The sequence below is a fragment of the Canis lupus genome, chromosome 22 (assembly GCF_011100685.1).
Source record: "Canis lupus familiaris isolate Mischka breed German Shepherd chromosome 22, alternate assembly UU_Cfam_GSD_1.0, whole genome shotgun sequence".
Lineage (NCBI taxonomy): Eukaryota > Metazoa > Chordata > Mammalia > Carnivora > Canidae > Canis > Canis lupus.
In genome coordinates, this window is record NC_049243.1 from 41416106 (window position 1) to 41427060 (window position 10955).

The 10955-nt window shown below is 37.1% G+C and overlaps 1 pseudogene; it reads left to right on the forward strand.

Annotated features, from left to right (window-relative positions):
- Positions 1 to 4908: 4908 nt before the first annotated feature.
- Positions 4909 to 7099, forward strand: LOC100686461 (annotated as a pseudogene).
- Positions 7100 to 10955: the final 3856 nt, after the last annotated feature.

Genomic DNA, 10955 nt, shown 5'->3' on the forward strand with positions numbered 1-10955 from the left:
GGAGTACATATTTCATCCTTTTAATCTCTCACTTTAAGTCTAACTTCAGAGCTCCTTAATCATACTTCTGAGTTTTCTTCAAAGCCCCTTTCCATTTGTCAGCATCTTTATGACACTGAAGTGTCTCAAACTGAAAACAGTATTACAGGTGTGTGACCTTATCAGCCTTTTATTTATTGCTTATTTTTCACCTGTCACAAAAAATAAAATGGAAACCTTATATGACAGGACACTTCCAATGTATGGAATGGCACTGTTATATTTAAATGGAGGAACTCCATTTCTCCCATGGGATATGTAATTGTAGTACATCTTTAAAAAATTATCATCATGTTTGCCATGACACAAATCCATGACATTTCATATAAAATTTAGATATTCAGTTTGAGTTCATATATGCTTAGTACTCTCAGTTAACAGTTAAAGTCCAGTGGTAACAAATTTCAGTTCTGCAAGATTACTCAAAAGATTTCCAAATATAAAAGTATACCAATTGTTATGTTGGAATATAACTAATTCTTTAAAAGTTGGGGCTTTTGTATAAAAGAAAATAATCATTAGCATCACAAAGTTTTAAAACACTGTCTAGAACTTAATTATCAGCACTTATTAAACACTTGAGTATTTAATAAGAGTAAGAAGGAAAATTAAATGGCTTGTGTTTATTCCTTTCAAAATATAAAAATCTGAGAGTTAGCCAGGAGGTAGTTTGGGTAAGGACAATATTATACCCCTTCAAAGTGAGATGGAGAGAGAGAGATAGAGAGAGATTGAAAATGAATTAAAGAAAGTAGCTTTACTTTCTCTTCTCTAACGTGGAAAAAGAGTACTGTTCTTTATGATATGGGTGGTCACTGAAGTACTAGCATGTTTCAGGAAGCAGAAGGCTCTCAATCACTTTTTCCACAGGTTATAAAACAAGCAGATGCTTTGGTGAGAAGAGTGTGCCTAGAAACTTCCCATAGAAACATAAGAAGACCCAAAGGTATGTAAACCTTTGCTGCACCAAGTGCAGCAGTAGAGGTATGTGGACATGCAATCCCAGAACTAGCCTACCTGAGTTGGAGGAGGTGTGCACAAACCCAAGAGGGTTGTCTGACTGGCAGCAAGTTAGGCATCTTCAGGCAGGCCTTCTATTGCTTGGTAATACAATAGCATCTTGGCTTCCTTGTCAGGTGGAAGCAGGCTGAAGACTTTCTTATTACTGTTCAGTGGTCCTCTCCCAATTCCCCTAACAACATGTCTAAGCGGTCTTAATGTGGTCAGGAACCAGCTTTTTTGTCAGGCTTTTCCTGTATGGAAGCATACTTCTACCTTGATGGTCATTCACTCTAGTCACTACAGTGCTGTTGGCATGGTGGCCCTGTAAATAAATCTAACTCCCTAGGACAGCATGAGATCAGTGGTTCTTTACAGGGAAATTTATGAGCATGTGCCATCAGCAAGAAATAAAACTTTATTTTAAACTCATGGAGATTTGAAGCAAGTCTATGCCGCCCAATCTTGACTATACAAAATGATATTAAAAGGTCTTTTTGTGGGCAGTCCCGGTGGCACAGCGGTTTAGCGCTGCCTGCAGCCCAGGGCGTGATCCTGGAGACCCTGGATCGAGTCCCACGTCGGGCTCCCTGCATGGAGCCTGTTTCTCCCTCTGCCTGTGTTTCTGCCACTCTGTCTCTATGAATGAATAAATAAAATATTTTTTAAAAAGTCATTTGGGTTTTTTATTTGTTTTAATTTCCAAATTGACAGTATTAAAATATATTACTTTGTTAATTCATTAAATCTTGGACGATATTATATTACTTGTATTTTGGGTGTCTAATGTCAGCTATATGTATCGTCTAATAAAAGACTTTTTAAAAATGCTTCATCTTCGCTTTTAAAATATATATATATATATATATATATATACATAATCTCTAACTTTTAGGATGTAGATCTTTTTCTATCTGTATCTATTTATCAGTCTATATATCTAAATTACCTATATGCTTATACTGCCTATCTGTGTAAATCTTAGTTGTTGTATCCACTGTCCACTTGATTTGTCTAGATCTGAGAGCTCTGTTAAAATATTCGTTTACTTTGCACATATCATTCTTTATGGGCATCTCCCAGTAGTTTCTGCTTAATGAAAGTTTTCACTTTATTATATGTTACCTAGATATAAATAAACATTATATCTTCTTTGTGAACTGTAGTTATAGCAGCTTTTCCCTCTTTATCTTTTTTCTAAAGAGACATAGGGTGCATGTGTGGCGGGGGGCGGAAAGGGCAGTGGGGTAAGGAGGAGAGGGAGAATCTCAGAAGTGGACTCCACACTGATTGTGGTGCCCAACACAGAGCTCGATCTCATGACCTGAGATCATGACCTGAGCAGAAACCAAGAGTTGGATGCTAAACCGATCAAGCGACCCAGTTTCCCCTCCCTCTTATCCTTTTAAGAATATTTTGGGAACTAACTGCTATTCTATCTATATCAAAGTCAGTTCTTTGATTCATTTTTATTTAATAATTTTTATTTAAATTTGACCCATTAAATTTTTTTAGCCTTTTTAGCCTTTTATATTTTAGTGTGCTTTTTGTATACAACATGACGATAAATATTATTTTACTAGATGAACTGGAAATTTTCTTTTTTAGTAGATGAGTTAAACTTACCTACATTTATTGAAATGTCAGATTTGTTAGATCTCAATTCTATAATATTTTAGTGATCTTTTCCTTTTCTTTATTTTTTTCTTTTTTTCTAGTTTAGTTATTTACTTTCACTTAATATTTAGCAACACATGTATTATCAATTTTGGCATCAAAGAAAGTAAAATGACTAAAATCCAGTTTTAATTAACCACATACTAAGAGACCTCAAGAGCAGAAGAGAGTATACTCAGAGAATAGGAATGGTAGAATATGGAACCGAAGTTATTATATGACTCTCACATCATGATTATTATCATCTATCCATTCTTCTATTCACATTATTTAAATATGATTTTGATCCACTTCCAGTATTTATTTTTAAAAAGTGTAAATAATATTGCAAACAATAGCATCTCCAAATCAATATGATTTAATTTCTATGCCCTTTTCTATCTCTAAAAGCTACAGGAAGGTATGCACATCAGCATTATTCCAGTTGTATAGACAAGGATTTTATTTTATTTTATTTTCCCAGTAAGGAACATCACAGACTCCCAGGAATGCAATGATGTAGTACAGGTTCTACCAGTTTGGCATAATACAAGTCCATCTTGAATATCATTGCTTTCCCACTGTTATTATCTAGAAGAACAGCTTTAAGTGTCTGCCAGCTATAAAAACTAGTACAATTTAATATGCATGGGGACAACATTTATTCTTTTGATTATTGGTCCCAACGTCTCCAATGCCCCAGGCAGTGATGGGATTATTCTGTGAACTGCTGCAGGACAAACCATGTTTTGGAGTGTGGAAGCTATGGCTCCCAACATTTGGATTTGAAATAATATCTAAATATTTGGATCAAATTTTTTCAAAATTTTTTACTTCATGACAAAGAGAACTTTGTGTACCACCAACATAAGAAATTGTTATGTTTTATCACCTTTAATGGAGTAATTTAGTTATCAAAACTATGTTCAATTCAAACACTCCATAAGGAGATCTCTTGGGAACTGTCATTGACATAGTAACAAAAAAGACTTGGTGGACCTTAGGAATTTACTACTCTGCAAAGGAGATGGAGTCAATGTAAATTCAGGCTTTCCAATGTAGGACAATGCATTCCCAAATATATTAACAAAAAGAGGAATTATAATTTTAAAAAAAGTTAACAGAATTGAAGTGAGACTCATAACAGCTTTAAAGGAATGTGCTTAATAATGAATAGTGATAATAAATATAGAACTAATCCAAGTAGTTGTAAAATGTTTCACTGTAATGATAAGAAGGGAGAAAATGAGATTATATAATGAAAAGAAAAAAAAAAACGCCAATACTATTAGTTGAGTTCTTTGGTTGTAAGCCATAATAGCAATTCAGATTACTTAAAGAAGGGGGTCGGGTAATTAAAGAGGTGTGTGTGTGTGTGTGTGTTTGTGCATGGTATGATTGTGTGTATTTCTTGTAAGTTTGGGAGTTATGGGAAATCGGTTTTGATAGCAAGACAAGAAACAGAAAAGAACCTATTCTACCATGAAACACATCACTGGCATGAATAAATATAGAATTTCTAACCTGGAAAATTACACACACACACACACACACACACAATATTAAAGGCATCAGCAACATGGAAATTACCAGTAAATGATACAGTCAGCAAGTTTGCAATTTATTTCAAAACAGCAATTGGGTTTTAGAATCTCTCTTACACATCCCCCTTACTGCACCCAGGCGGGTCAGAACCTCTTGCCTATTCTAGGGACCAACTCATCACTTTGAGGGAATGACCTCATAGTGGACTTACCTGAGATCTGATGCAATAGTCTTCTATTTATCCTTACCTTTGGAATTATATTAGTTGAGGCTGCTATAACAAAGTAACATTGACCAGGTGACTTATAAAAAACAGAAGTTTATCTCTCACACTTTGAAGGTCAGAAGTCCAAGATCAAGGAGGCAGCACAGATAAGTTCTGGTGAGAACTCTCTTCTGGGTTACGGGATGCCAACTTCTTACATCCTCACAAGGTGAAGAACAGAGCAGAGGAAGCAAGCTCTCTCATAATTCCTATAAATATATAAACCCCATTTATTAGGGCTCACTTAACTATCAGAACCTCATCTAACATTAATTACTCCCCAGATACCCATCTTCTAATACTATCAAACTAGGAGCGAGCCAGGCCTCCTCCTGCTGCCACCTCATCAGGGTGTGCAGCCCTAGGCCAGGCCCCTGCTGGAGTAGGAGGGCAGAGCCTCTGTTATGCACCTGAAGCCATACTGGAAACTGCAGAAGAAAGTGTGACCTCTGGAAATTATCAAGGAAACTCTGAGAACTCCTATGAGCCACCAGGAAGCTATGATGAAAATGATGAAAAATGCAAAGCTAGGTAAATGAAACCAAGTGTCTTTCCTTCAACCTCTCTTGGTAAAGCATCATCTTGAAAGCCTTTTGGGATTTTTTATCCCAAATGTTCTGTGCAGCATGAGTGGCAAGAGTACTATAGAGAGCAGCTCGAATGTTAAAACCAAGAAGAATGCACCATCTGCAACAACCCACCAGGGTGAAGAAAAGGAAGGGCCATTTGATATTTGGGCTGTTGTGGAGCTGGGAAATACCAAGGAGAAAATTACATTCTTTGCAGACCACCATGGATAGGACCTATGAAAATAAAGAGCTTCTGGGATATTGATGGGAAAGCTACTAAAGGAAGGGAAAAAAAATCAGGAGAATCTTTAAAAAGCCAAGATACAATTAGAAAGGATGAAGGAAGTCAACAGCAGGTGCTACCAACCTGAGCCCTTTGTGTGTGGCATTGAGCACTGTTCTGTGCATTATGTGAGTGACAGTGGCAATTGGGTCTATGCTGGGAGGCTTCTGTCAGTCATTACAGATAGTTGCCTTCCTTGAGCAAAGAGCCAGTGCCCTGCCAGCTACTGTATGAAAAACTGCACTAATTCACCTGCTGTGGCAAAGTTTCCTGGGCAGGCTAGACGTGTACTCCCAGCCTCCGAGCCCTTTTCTGCTCCAGGAGCTTGTGAAGAATCCACAGAAAGGGGAAATCCTGAGGTTGGGGGACCACAAAGTGAGGACAATCTGTGTCCTTGACATAGTAGCCAGGCTGGAGTCTCAGTACCTGAAGCAGCAGAGCCAGCATGAGCCTGGGAACCTCTCAAGGAATGACAGCTTCTGTTGAAATGGGAACCTGGTGTTGCTTGCAAGTGGCACTCAGGCTAATGAAGACAAAGCAAACAGAGGCACCTTAGGGGCACCAGACAATCAGGTGAATCCTGTGGGGTCTGTATATTGTGGACTGTGGCCCCTCACGAGCTGACCACTGTTCTCCTAAGGGGAATGAGTACCAGCACAGGGCTTCTTGAGGCTGTCTCCCATTGCCAGCACATGTGAATTTCCTCAAGGACAGTGCAAAATTTGAGCCAGACCAGCAAAATTGCTATGAAAAACAGCAACAGATATGATGTGGAAATGACAGAGGAACTTCCTGGGTCACCTTTTCCTCCTTGCACTTGTCCTCAAGTCATTGAATTGCCCACAGATGCTGTTGATTGTATAAGTAGAGAGTTTGTGCCATTCACTAGCCAAAATCTTGATCAGAGAAGAAAGGACTCTTGGGCATTATTATCACTGTGCCCAAGGTAAAGCAAGACCAGCCTTCTAATTTAGAGTCCTGTGAATACCCAAGTCCAGGGATGTTGGCTTTTTGTTTTTTTGTTTGTTTGTTTGTTTGGTTTGGTTGTTTTTTTGTTTTATTTTGTTTTGTTTTGTTTTGTTTTGTTGCCATCTGATCAGCACCTGTCAGACTCTTCCCAGTTGAGTGAAAACACAAGGAGTCATTTGAGCCCAGCCAGCTTCAGGATGCTGCTGAGTGTGACAGTGCCACTGAGGAAAAAGGTATTTCAGCTAATGTATTTGCCCTGCTAGCCTCTCCTATGGAAAGTACATTACCAGTGCTTAAGGTATCCAATCAAGAAGCAGGAGTCTCATGACTTTCTAGAGAGCAGGTTAAAAGTCTAGAAGCTTTTAGAGCCTCAGCAGGACATGACTTTTATGCCCCGCCACCTCATGGTGAAAATCTTCAGGTTACTTCCCACCAAGAGCTTCATGGTTCTTAAAGATATCTGCTGTTGTTTCAAGTTTATCATTGAATAATGCAACATCAGGCCTGCAGATTCCGGCTGGGTGCGAGATCCACAATATAGAGAGGACCCTTGCAAGCAGTACGAGAAAAAATACATGAAAGAGGATGTATCCTTGGGCTGGTGGCAGCCCAAGCCCTATTGCCAGACATTGCCCTATGGGCCGGGATACTGGATGTGCTGCCATCGGTTTCAGAAGGGCTTCCCTGGCTGTAAGCTGGGTCCCTACTTGCCACAGCTTTAATCAGGCAATCCAGAAGAAAGCAAAGGGGACCAAAACTGAAGAAGAATACTAAAGTCTATACTAAAGAATGGGCAACAAAAGGACCCATTTTTAAAATTGCAAAACACCTACATCTACCATTCAAGTGAATGTTGCCTCTCAAAACCATCACTCAAGGAGAATCTGTACTTATTCGATTGGGACTTCCATTGCTCAGGCATTTTTTAAACTCTCGCTTTAAATAAATAAATAAATAAATAAATAAATAAATAAATAAATAAATAAATAAATACAAACAAAAAATAAACTCTCACTTTATGAACCAGACAAGGAAATTGGTCTCCTTGTCTTATAGTGGTGCCTCCCATTTGGTCCAGGATGGTATCCCACAATTTGATTCATGTGGCTGTGAATATGCCCATTCTCCCAAATCAAATCCATCCTCGGAGGACAAAGACTTGCCATCATCAAAGACTTTCAGAAGAGTTCATTGCAAACTATGGAGACAATTCCCCAAAAGGGGTTCTAGAGACGTTTTAAACGCTAGTACCATATTTGAAGTAAGTGAATAGTGTCCTATGGAAAGAAGAACAGCACTCTCAGATGAAAAGTATGCTTACAAAGGAAAAGTCAGGCACCTTACCTGAGCCCTTGAATGCTTGCTCTGTGAGACTGAAGTTTGTGGTTGGAGATGGATTTCTTGCCCTGTGGTGTTTACACTGTATGTGATGGTCGTCTTCTCACAGGGTTCTGAGAGTGCACATTAAACCTCAGCGCCTTTACCTGAGATGAGTGCTTTTGGCCCTCTGTAAATAATGCTATTAAAACCAGTTGTATATAGTGGACAGCAGACTGAACATAATCCCCACAATGCAGCTAGGATAGTGTTACGGCTATATTTATATGGGCTTTTTTATTTTATTATTGTCTCGTCTTAAATTGGTACATCCTGTATAAAATATGAATGTTTCAAAAAAAAAACTATGACTGTTTCCTGTAAAATATATGAATGTTGGGATCCCTGGGTGGTGTAGCGGTTTGGCACCTGCCTTTGGCCCAGGGCGTGATCCTGGAGACCCGGGATCGAATCCCACGTTGGGCTCCCAGTGCATGGAACCTGCTTCTCCCTCTGCCTGTGTCTCTGCCTCTCTCTCTCTCTCTGTGACTATCATAAATAAATAAAAATTTAAAATATATATATATGAATGTTTCAAGAAGAAGCTCTAGATAGTTATGAGATTAACCTGTTGAAGATATCAAATTAATGGTTTAACTGGACAACCTTAAAATTAGTACAGAGAACAATCCTGTTATATTTTAGCAATCCATCAAGTTTAAGAGGATATTATATAGTCAAATTATAACATTCTTGGCTACCTTACTCCTTCTGTCTGGTTATGATTTTTTTTATTTTAATAAAAACATTCATTTAAAAAATAATAATACTATGGCACTAGACAGTAGGGTTTTCACATATGAATTTTGAGGGGACACACATTCAGTTAGTAACAGGAATATATCACCAAGACTTATTCCACTATTAAAATTTTCAATCAGTTCTACCCACCTCCATTGTAAGAAATGGCAGGAAATAAAGAAAGATATGGGAAAAGAAAAAGCACAATTGTAAGTATTTTCTAATCATCTGTTCATAATTTTTGTTGGTATATGGTATAAGTCAGGATTTAACATTTTTTTTTCAAAAGACAAGACCTACTATTCTAGGACAATCTATTTCAACTGCTATAATATGAATCCTTAATTATTATTCTACACTGAACAACTACTGCTGATTCTAAGCTTTTCTTTAATCCTAGTCCAGTAATTTATCTGTCTATTTCTGTGGAAACTAATATTATATTGTTTTTATTACTTTAACCCTGTAGTTATTTTCATTGTCTATTGATGGGTTCTGTTGTTATTCCTTTTTTTCTGAAAATGTATTTATAGATTTATTTATTATTTATTTATTTATTTATTTATTTATTTATATTATTTATTTGAGAGAGAGAAGGAGTGCATGCAAGAAGAGGGGGAGCAGAGGAGAGGGACAAATAGACTGTGCTGAGTGTGGAACCTGATGCAGGGCTCAATCTCATGACCCTGAGATCATGACCTGAGCTGACATCAAAAGACAGAGGCTCAACTGACTGAACCACCCCGGTGCCCATATACATATATTTACACATATATATGTATATATGTAGATTTTTATTTAAAACTTCATATACCAAATATCAGAAAGGGAGACAGAACGTAAAGACTGCTAACTCTGGGAAATGAACTAGGGGTGGTAGAAGGGGAGAAGGGCGGGGGGTGGGAGTGAATGGGTGATGGGCACTGGGGGTTATTCTGTATGTTAGTAAATTGAACACCAATAAAAAATAAATTAAAAAAAAAAAGAAAAAGAGAAAAAAATAAAAAAATAAAACTTCATATACCATCATAAGGTTTAAAATATCCTGCAACTTAAATGCTTATATCCCACAACTTTAGAACTGAGACTTAACTGAACTAATACATCTTTTGTTAGTTTATAAGGGGATAAAATAGGCAAGAAAATAAAAATGTGTGCTATATATAGAAATATATTCATAATTCATATATTCTTATTCACTGAAGAAAATACTCTTACAAAAGTAGTCCTGATTCTGCAATTGGTTACATGGCTGTAGCTTGTATTTATAAGTATCTTTTTTTATAACCCATCCATATTTTCTTTGTCTTCAGCAATTACTTCAACTGGTTATAGTTCTTTGCATGATGGGACAACCAAAACTTGTATTCCTCAAATACATGGGTCATTTAGTCCTGCCTGAATTGAATTGTTGTAATTTCCCGTTGACACAATGTCAGAGTTTATATTCTCAGTGCTACTAACTGAAGTAGGAACACTTGCCTCGCCTTGATAAAATTTTATCAGGATAAATTAAAATACATTGTCAAGGGGGATCCCTGGGTGGGTCAGTGGTTTAGCGCCTACCTTTGGCCCAGGGCCGGATCCTGGAGTCCCGGGATTGAGTCTTGGGTCAGGCTCCCGGCATGGAGGCTGCTTCTCCCTCTGCCTCTCTCTCTCTCTCTCTCTCTCTCTCGTGTCTATCATGAATAAATAAATAAAATCTTAAAAAAATATATCATCAAAAAATTTCGTGTGCAATACAGGTACCCGAGATTTATTTTTGAATATAGGTAAAGATAAATTCATGCATATGCATATATGCATATAAATTCATGCATATATGACTGTTGAGTATAGCAATGAATATGTTGTTAAAACATAAAAAAACTATTTAAATGCAAACTTGAATATCCATCTAAAGGAAAAATAGAAAGTGCATGGTGTTATAATGAAAACCATTATTTGAATGGCTTATAATTACTCAACACACCTTCCATTGTTATTGTCCACCCTCACCTCTTTGCAGTTTCTCATGCATAGGCTTCTATTATATTAAAGTAATTGCTGTTTTTCACTATTCCCTCATCATTTTGGTCTCTGTAACACCCTCTACCCCCACATACTAAACCATTTTCTTTATACACATTTTCACTTTTTTTTTTTAGTGAACTCCTCATTTTAAAAATCACATTGCGTGCTTCTCCATTGTGAAATATCCCATGAGTGAAATTTATAGATGTCTTATTTTCCTTTGCAATATCCCTGTGTTACAGAATACTTAATATTTTAGAACAACCTGCATTTATCTCCAATATATTTTGTGCTTCTTTTGGATACTAATGTTGTATATTTCAAAGTATGTACCTCTAGTACATCATCAGACAATAGGAATTGCCCTCAGAAATTACAAAATAAATGAACATTTATAGATATGCTCAAAATAGTATGTGAATGACACGTCCTTGTCATTTTTAAATTTTAATAAATTCATTGTATATGTGCATAAAACGATATTAGAATATTAGGGAAG